General features: G+C 41.5%; 1 non-coding gene across 1 annotated transcript; it reads right to left on the bottom strand.

Annotated features, from left to right (window-relative positions):
• Positions 1 to 3,398: 3,398 nt before the first annotated feature.
• Positions 3,399 to 3,505, bottom strand: LOC116562557. Its single transcript, XR_004274011.1, has one exon. It is a non-coding gene; the product is annotated as a U6 spliceosomal RNA (small nuclear RNA).
• Positions 3,506 to 10,040: the final 6,535 nt, after the last annotated feature.

Genomic DNA, 10,040 nt, shown 5'->3' with positions numbered 1-10,040 from the left:
AAAAAAAAAATTGTTTTTAATTTAAAAATTAGCATTCCAGCGGCCGGGCGCGGTGGCTCACGCCTGTAATCCCAGCACTTTGGGAGGCCGAGGGGGGTGGATCATGAGGTCAAGAGATCGAGACCATCCTGGTCAACATGGTGAAACCTCGTCTCTACTAAAAATACAAAAAATTAGCTGGGCATGGTGGCGCGTGCCTGTAGTCCCAGCTACTCAGGAGGCTGAGGCAGGAGAATTGCCTGAACCCAGGAGGCGGAGGTTGCGGTGAGCCAAGATCAGGCCATTGCACTCCAGCCTGGGTAACAAGAGTGAAACTCCGTCTCAAAAAAAAAAAAAATTAGCGTTCCAGTGTAAGATGGCCAAAAGCTCCAAAACAATTTTTCAGTTTCACGTTTCTGTTCTAGGCAAGCAGCCTGTTTTTGAGCGTAGAGTGGTAGCTCATTCTATATTGAACCAAGTTTGTATCACTTTTTATTGCAAGTAAATTAACTTGACTCCTAATGCTTACTCTTCATGGATATGTAGTAAGCATCCTTTGTTCTAACAGGAGTTCTATTTCTTCTGGCTACCTCATCTAGTTAAAAGGGGATATTTAAAAATAGCTTTATTCAGCAGCCAGCAGATGGAGCTGTTGAAAAATGTTGACGTCTCCATTATTTTTTATGAAATAAAACCACGTTAGAGACACACTTTAATTTTTTGCTGTGTAAATAATCTGTCCATTATAGAGAAATCTGGAACTACAGTTAAAATTAAAAAGAAAAAAGATCATTCATAATTATGCCACCAGAAAAAAATTACTTCTAATGCTTTGGTATATATCAGTCCAGAATCTATTCTACTCATATATTTATATTTACATTTTGTTTTACAAAACATAATGTTTTATAATATAAAATTTGATGCTAGAGGCATAGAAATCTCCAAGGATAATATTACAATATTTGCAACTGTATAGGACAGTCAAGGATCAATGAGAACAGAGACTGCCTGTAGCTTGAGTAAGACCCCATATGCTCCCTGCCGTGTGAAGCATTAGCTCTTCAGTTGATGATAATGGGCAAGGTCTGGGAGGTGGCAGGGAAGGGTTTGGGTACCCAAAGAGAAAGAAGTACGTTCAGGGAACCAGCTGTAGAAGGATAATGAAACCTTATAGAAGGGTTTCATTACTTTTAGCAACTAATACAGCCACAATATTGCATACCAGGTAAACTATCAGCTCTAGAAATCTCTGGAAGAATATACAAGGTTACACAAAATTAGAGGACACCTAGATGGGAATCTAGTTGACTTGAGAACAAAGATGAGAGAGAAATCTGTGACTTTATTGCCTTTGGTACTATCAACATGCATTTAATATTGTAAAAATAAGCTTTAGGCCGGGCACGGTGGCTCAAGCCTGTAATCCCAGCACTTTGGGAGGCCGAGGTCGGTGGATCACGAGGTCAAGAGATCGAGACCATCCAGGTCAACATGGTGAAACCCCGTCTCTACTAAAAATACAAAACATTAGCTGGGCATGGTGGCGCGTGCCTGTAATCCCAGCTACTCAGGAGGCTGAGGCAGGAGAATTGCCTGAACCCAGGAGGCGGAGGTTGCGGTGAGCCGAGATCACGCCATTGCACTCCAGCCTGGATAACAAGGGCGAAACTCCGTCTCAAAAAAAAAATAAATAAAATAAATAAATAAATAAATAAAAATAAGCTTTAAATAAAATATCATAAATAATTTGCTGGTGAGTAAATACACATCAATATTATTATTTTATTGGCTATGTAATACTATTTTATTGTGTAGTTATGCTATGATTTATTTAATGAACCCCTACTGTTGAATAGTTGGATGATGAATTGTAACACTCAAAATATATTTAAATCCATGAATTCATACCATATCTTAAAAATAAAATCAATCAGGCCGGGCGCGGTGGCTCAAGCCTGTAATCCCAGCACTTTGGGAGGCCGAGGCGGGTGGATCACGAGGTCAAGAGATCGAGACCATCCTGGTCAACATGGTGAAACCCCGTCTCTACTAAAAATACAAAAAATTAGCTGGGCATGGTGGTGTGTGCCTGTAATCCCAGCTACTCAGGAGGCTGAGGCAGGAGAATTGCCTGAACCCAGGAGGCGGAGGTTGCGGTGAGCCGAGATCGCGCCATTGCACTCCAGCCTGGGTAACAAGAGCGAGACTCCGTCTCAAAAAAAAAAAAAATAAAAAATAAAAAAAAAATAAAAACAATCACTGTTGGAGGTTGCTAATGAGCCATCTCATTATTTTTAAAACTGACAAATAAAGGAAAGAATCAGTCATTTATCCTGCCTGCTCTACACAAACTGTACTAGTGGAAAATCAAATGGTAATCTGTGAACAGAAGTAGTCTAGCGTTGAAATGAAGGAATGTAAAAAGTAGAATATTGCTATTTTTTAAACCCTAGTGAGTGCATTGGAACCGAATCATTTTCTGAGTGCTAAGAAAATAAATAAATAAATAAATAAAGCCTAGTGAGAATAACTGATCCAGACATTGAACATAAGTGCCTGCTGGCATCACAAAGAGAGAGAACAAAGCATTAGATGCTCACTGACAGAGGAATATATCAGCACCTATGTAGTCATCTTGCCATAAAAATCTAACCTAAATCTGTTAGAGCCTCTAGATACAAGTACCAATTTACAAGAAATACATAGAAGCATGTTCTGTTTTTTCACATAAATAAATTCCAAAGAAGAAATAAATGAGAGATGGAGGAGAAACCTAAAAATTAAAAGAGATGAACCAGTCAATTGCAATGTGTGTACCTATTTGGACCTGAGTCAAAAAAATAAACTACTAAAAATAAATTATGACATTTAGGGGACTTTTGGAAATTGAACACTGGGTATTTAATGATGCCAAAGAATCATTGTTAATTGTTTTGCAATAGTAGTATAATGGCTATGTTGAAAAAATTACTGAATACAAAATCTTCTGTTTCTTGATCTAAGTATTAGTTACCTAGAGTGTTCAATTAGTGAAAGTTTGGTAAGCACCAAATTTTCTGTATCTACATTATAGTTCAATATAAATTTGAAAATATAAATGCAAATGAGAAACATGGCATATATCATTTTTTTAGGAAAAAAAGAGATATGGTATCTAGGATTTACTTCAATTAATATAGAAAGGGGAAAAAAAAAAAAACAGACAGGGTACGTATGAAACAAGATTGGCCATGAGTTGATAATTGTTGAAGCTGGGTAATTGTAGTAGTTCATTCTTACACTGCTAATAAAGACCTACCTGAGACTGGTTAATTTATAAAGGAAAGAGTTTGTTTGTTTGTTTGTTTGTTTTTTACATTTCACTGAAAACTTTTTATTGATTGGCCTTTTGGATAGAAACGGGGATTTATTTGCCAAAACATATGGAACGCTTCACGAATTTGCGTGTCATCCTTGCGCAGGGGCCATGCTAATCTTCTCTGTATCGTTCCAATTTTAGTATATGTGCTGCCGAAGCGAGCACAGGAAAGAGTTTTAATTGACTAACAGTTCAGCATGGCTGGGGAAGCTTCAGGAAACTCACAATCATGGTGGAGGGGGAAATAAACACAATCTTCTTTACATTGTGGCAGCAAGGAGAGGTGCTGAACAAAAGAAGGAAAAGCCCCTTATAAAACCATCAGATCTCATGAGAATTCACTCACTAGTATGAGAACAGCAACACAGGGGTAACCACCTCCATGATTTGATTACCTCCCACCAGGTCCCTCCCATGACATGTGGGGGTTATGGGAACTACCATTCAAGATGAGATTTGGATGGAGAGACAGAAAAACCATATCAGTGATAGACGCAGGATGATTTATTATAGTATTCTGTCTACTTTTGCATATGTTTGAAATAGTCTAGAATAACTAGGTTTTTTAAAGTATAGAGATTTAAAAGTTTTGGTACATCTAGCCAAACTGTTCTCCAGAAAATTTATCCCAAGTTTTACCTACAGTCAGTGTAAATCAACACCCACACACAACCAGTCTTAATGTAATTTTATATAAACATAATTTGAGATAATGCCATCACCAGGAATTTTAATTTATAAATCAGTTTGAGCTTTTGCATAGTACAATATTATCAAGTAAAATATAAAGATTAAAAATTATCTTTTTTTTTTTTTTAAGATAGAGTTCACTCTCGTTGCCTAGGATGGAGTACAATGGCATGATCTTGGCTCACTGCAACCTCCACCTCTCGGGTTCAAGCGATTCTTCTGCCTCAGCTTCCCCAAGTAGGTGGGATTACAGGCATGCACCACCATGCCCAGCTAATTTTGTATTTTTAGTAAAGATGGGGTTTCTCCATGTTGATCAGGCTGTGCTCAAACTTCCAACCTCAAGTGATCCACCCACCTCGGCCTCCCAAAGTGTTGGGATTACAGGCATGAGCCACCACACTCGACAAATTATCATATGATTCTTTCATTAAAGAATGCTTAGTGAGGCTGGGTGCTGTGGCTCGCACCTATAATCCCAGCACTTTGGGAGGCTGAGCCAGGTGGATCATGAGGTCAAGAGATCGAGACCATACCAGCCAACATGGTGAAACCCTGTCTCTACTGAAAATACAAAAATTAGTTGGGCATGGTGGTACGCACCTGTGATCCCAGCTACTCGGAAGGCTGAGGAAGGAGAATCGCTTGAACCCGGGAGGCGGAGGTTGCGGTGAGCCAAGATCACTATGTTGCACTCCAGCCTGGTGACAGCAAGACTCCATTTAAAAAAAAAAAAAGAAAAAAGAAAAAGAATGCTTAGTGAAATAAATCTAATGCCTAGGGACAATCAGAAATTAATTAGAAAGAAGTGTACTTACAAATATGAGTCAGCACCTTAAAGTGAACCAACCTACCTAACATATGAGGACACAATCAGCACATCTACACACAAAGGTATTATAATGTTGTGTAAAGAGAATGGATTTTGATATAATATGAACTTTAGTTAGATCGCAAATGCTATACTTTGAAACTTTCAACTATTCAGTTTAATCTTCCGTAAAATATAAATGTTAATATTAACCACTTTTCAAAGATGTTGTGATAATTGAAATATTATATGTGAAGCTCCATGTACAATTCTTGACACATTGTGGTTCACTTAATAAATAAAATTTAATATTAAGTTTTATAAGTGAGTAATTTTATCTTCTATAAGAAACCTCTTAAAAATAAATCATGGACCAGACACAGTGGCTCATACCTGTAATCCCAGCACTTTGTGAGGCTGAGGCAGGAGGATCTATTAAGATCAGGAGTTCGGAACCAGTCTGGGCATCATAGCAAGACCATTTCTGTACAAATTTTTTTAAATTAGTCAGACGTGGTGGCATTCACCTGTAGTCTCAGTTACTCAGAAGGCAGAGGCAAGAGGATCCTTTGAGCCCAGGAGTTTCAGGCTGCAGTGAATTATGATTGCAAGACTCTGTCTCAAAGGAAAATAAAAATAACAATAAACTAAGACTGGCCAGACATGGTGGCTCATGCCTGTAATCCCAGCACTTTGGGAGGCCAAGGTGGGAGGATCACTTGAACTCAGGCATTCAAGACCAGCCTGAGCAACATAGTGAGACACTAGCTCATTAAAAAGAAACAAACAAACAAATAAATAAACAAGATCGGCATATCCTTATCATGTACCTATTTTTTTTTTTTTTTTTTTTTTTAAGAGACGGAGTTTCGCTCTTGTTACCCTGGCTGGAGTGCAATGGCGCGATCTCGGCTCACCGCAACATCCGTCTCCTGGGTTCAGGCAATTCTCCTGCCTCAGCCTCCTGAGTAGCTGGGATTACAGGCACGCGCCACCATGCCCAGCTAATTTTTTGTATTTTTAGTAGAGACGGGGGTTTCACCATGTTGACCAGGATGGTCTCGATCTCTTGACCTCGTGATCCACCCGCCTCGGCCTCCCAAAGTGCTGGGATTACAGGCTTGAGCCACCGCGCCCGGCATCATGTACCTATTTTATGAACACGGTAAAAAACAGAAATTAGCTATCTTTCAAAGATGGTGTGGCTAATTCTCTTTCATTCAGTTCCTTTGCAGAGAAGTTGCAGTTCTTTTTTTGTTTTTTATTTTTGTTTTTGTTTTTTTATGACATGGGAGTAGCACCTCTTGTCATCCATCAAGGCTGCTGAAGGCAGAGCTAACATTTCAAAGGCATTCCCTTTGAAAATGCAAAGCTTCACTAGAGAGACTACTGGGAATGCGGAGGCTATGTTTAAATCAGCAAACAGCTTAATTAGGGGCTGAAGGAAAAGAAGGATGAATTGACTTTTAGTAGGAAGGAGACAAGAGTGAGGCTGGGTACCAGCAGAAGAGTCAAATGCACAACTGACTTTACCCAAGATGACCACCCGTTTCCAAGGCTTTATTTCATATCCTCATCAGGGCAGTAGCCTCTTCTATGCAGCCCCATACTCTTTCTAACCACACCCTCACAAGATTTTAAAGAGCAATTCTAAACTTGCCATTTCCCTGCTTCCCTTCCTTTCAGGTCAAAGCCCAAACTCCACTATGTTTTTGTTTGGTTTGGTTTGTTTGGTTTGGTTTGGCTGGTTGGTTTTGTTGCTGTTGTTGTTGTTTTTGAGACAGAGTCTCCCTCTGTCGTCCCAGGCAGGAGTGCAGTGATGCAATCTCTACTTACTGCAACCTTTGCCTCCCAGATTCAAGCGATTCTCCGGCCTCAGCTTTCCGAGTAACTGGGATTACAGGCGCACGCCACCATGCCCAGCTAATTTTTGTATTTTTAGTAGAGACGAGGTTTCGCCATGTTGATCAGGCTGGTCTCGAACTCCTGACCTTATGATCTGCCCGCCTCAGCCTCTCAAAGTGCTGGGATTACAGGGGTGAGCCACCGCGCCCAGCCCACTGTGTTTTATAGAGTTCTTTTTGATCCCGTGTATCTTCCTAGTACAATATGCAGCTATGCTCTGGCCATATAGAATCATATGCAAGTCTCTCTCTCTTGCCGCCTTGACTTTGCCTCCTTGAATGTTGTGTGCCTTTCCTCTCCAAAAAAACTTCTAAACATCCTTCAAGATTCAACTCAATTGTTTCCATCTCTGAGAAGCTCCTCATAACGTCCAGGCAGAGTTAGGCAGTACTTTGACTATGTCCTCCACAATTACTGCTCAACACAACTTTACTCTCACTCTAATTACACTGTATTTTTATTATGTATTTGTTAATTATTGGTTTATATGTCTATATTCACTACTGGTTCATGGTCCCCTTGAAGATAACTAAAATTTGTTTATGTTTCTATTTCCAACTGTTAGCCTAAGGAAGACTCCACAAATATTGCAGGAATGAATGAACATGAAAGACTGTGGCATATTAAGGACAACTGTGATGGCATTTGTGCACTAGAAGATCATACGCAGAAAACGATAGGCTGTACAGAGCTGGGTTCGAAATCGGACTCCAGATTTAACAGGGATATAATCTTAGGAGATTTACTTAGCCTTTTTAACCTCATATTCCTCATTTATAAAATATTTCTAAAACTTTGCTACATCTCTCATTTCTCTACATTGAGTAAATCCCTAAATGAAAACTTGACCAAGTGATTTCCTGAATGTAATGGCATCCAGCTGCCCTGAAGATCAAGTAGTCTCACTTAGAAACATTACCAGACCTGGGCCAGGCGCGGTGGCTCAAGCCTGTAATCCCAGCACTTTGGGAGGCTGAGGCGGGTGGATCACAAGGTCAAGAGATCGAGACCATCCTGGTCAACATGGTGAAACCCCGTCTCTACTAAAACTACAAAAAAATTAGCTGGGCATGGTGGCGCGTGTCTGTTGTCCCAGCTACTCAGGAGGCTGAGGCAGGAGAATTGCCTGAACTCAGGAGGCGGAGGTTGTGGTGAGCCGAGATCGCGCCATTGCACTCCAGCCTGGGTAACAAGAGCGAAACTCCGTCTCAAAAAAAAAAAAAAAGAAAGAAACATTACAAGACCTGCTAATGATCTGGCCCCTGCTAACCAGCACAGCCTCAAATTTAATTTTCCTACTTTTCACATGACACTCTTTCCCCCAATCCCTGATGTGGCTTCAAGTCCTTTGAAAGACCAGACAACTGGACAGCTACTACTGAGTGATTCCAGTGGTACCTGAGATGAAACCCACTCATAAACATGGTTTGAGATGTTGCCTTCCCTGACCCTTCAAGTCTGGGTTAGGTGTCATTGATACATACTCCGATGGCACCCTATGCTTCCTCCATCATAGGGCATTTGCATGAGTCAGGCTTTTCCAGAGAAACAGAATCAATAGGATGTATATACAGTCGGCCCTCCACCAACTGCATATTAAGAATATTCAGAAAAAGGCCGGGCGCGGTGGCTCACGCCTGTAATCCCAGCACTTTGGGAGGCCGAGGCGGGTGGATCACGAGGTCAAGAGATCGAGACCATCCTGGTCAACATGGTGAAACCCCGTCTCTACTAAAAATACAGAAAATTAGCTGGGCATGGTGGCGTGTGCCTGTAATCCCAGCTACTCAGGAGACTGAGGCAGGAGAATTGCCTGGACCCAGGAGGCGGAGGTTGCGGTGAGCCGAGATCGCGCCATTGCACTCCAGCCTGCGGAACAAGAGCGAAATTCTGTCTCAAAAAAAAAAAAAAATTCAGAAAAAGAAGAAATAAGACAATAACAATAATACCAATTTTTTTTTTTTGAGACGGAGTTTCGCTCTTGTTACCCAGGCTGGAGTGCAACGGCGCGATCTTGGCTCACCGCAACCTCCGCCTCCTGGGTTCAGGCAATTCTCCTGCCTCAGCCTCCTGAGTAGCTGGGATTACAGGCACACGCCACCATGCCCAGCTAATTTTCTGTATTTTTAGTAGAGACGGGGTTTCACCATGCTGACCAGGATGGTCTCGATCTCTTGACCTCGTGATCCACCCGCCTCGGCCTCCCAAAGTGCTGGGATTACAGGCTTGAGCCACCGCGCCCGGTGATCACGAGGTTAAGAGATCAAGACCATCCTGGCCAACATGGTGAAACCCCATCTCTACTAAAAAAAAAAAATACAAAAATTAGCTGGGTGTGGTGTGGCATGCCTGTAGTCCCAGTTATTCGGGAGGCTGAGGCAGGAGAATTGCTTGAGCCCAGGAGGCGGAGATTGTGGTGAGCTGAGATCATGCCACTGCACTCCAGCCTGGTGCCTGGCGACAGAGCAAGACTCTGTCTCAAAAAAATATATATATATATGAATTATGTATATAGGTTATATGCAAACACCATACTATAAGCAACTGAGCACCCTTGGATTTTGATATCTCCAGGGGTCCTGAAACCAATCTCCCATGGACACCAATGGATAAAAGAAATTTGTTTTAAGGAATTGGCTTACCTAATAATAAAGGAGGGCAAGTCCAAAATCTGCAGGGTAGGTGGACAGGCTGGACATCGGGGAAGGCCTTGTATTGTTGCAGCTCAAGTCCAAACGCCATCCACTTGCAGAATTTGTCCTGTTGGGTGTGATGGGAGGGGTTTGGGGGTGGTTTATCTTTTGTTCTGTTCAGGTCTTGATTTCATGAGGCTTCCTTACATTATGGAGGGCAACATGCTTTACTCAAAATCCACAGATTTGAATGTCAGTCTCATCCAAAAACACTCTCACAGAGACATCCAGAATAATGCTTGACCAAATATCTGGCTACTGTGGCCCAGCCAAGTTGACACATAAAAGTAACCATCACAGCATATCACATTCCATTTGCTTTGCCTGTGTACTTGCCTCAGCCGTTCTCTAGATTGCAGTTCTCTGAGAGCAGGGTCTGTGTCTATTTTACATTATATACACTATACTTTGTGCAGTGCCAGGAACATAGTAAGCACTAGATAAATATATATTCAATACATTTATGGTCAGATTTTAAGAAAATAAGTCATCTTGCCGGGCGCGGTGGCTCAAGCCTGTAATCCCAGCACTTTGGGGGGCCGAGGCGGGTGGATCATGAGGTCAAGAGATCGAGACCATCCTGGTCAACATGGTGAAACCC

The sequence above is a fragment of the Sapajus apella genome, unplaced genomic scaffold (assembly GCF_009761245.1).
Source record: "Sapajus apella isolate SASKATOON/1434 unplaced genomic scaffold, GSC_monkey_1.0 scaffold32, whole genome shotgun sequence".
Lineage (NCBI taxonomy): Eukaryota > Metazoa > Chordata > Mammalia > Primates > Cebidae > Sapajus > Sapajus apella.
Note: the sequence above shows the minus strand (reverse complement) of the source record. Positions and strands in the feature narration are given on the sequence as shown.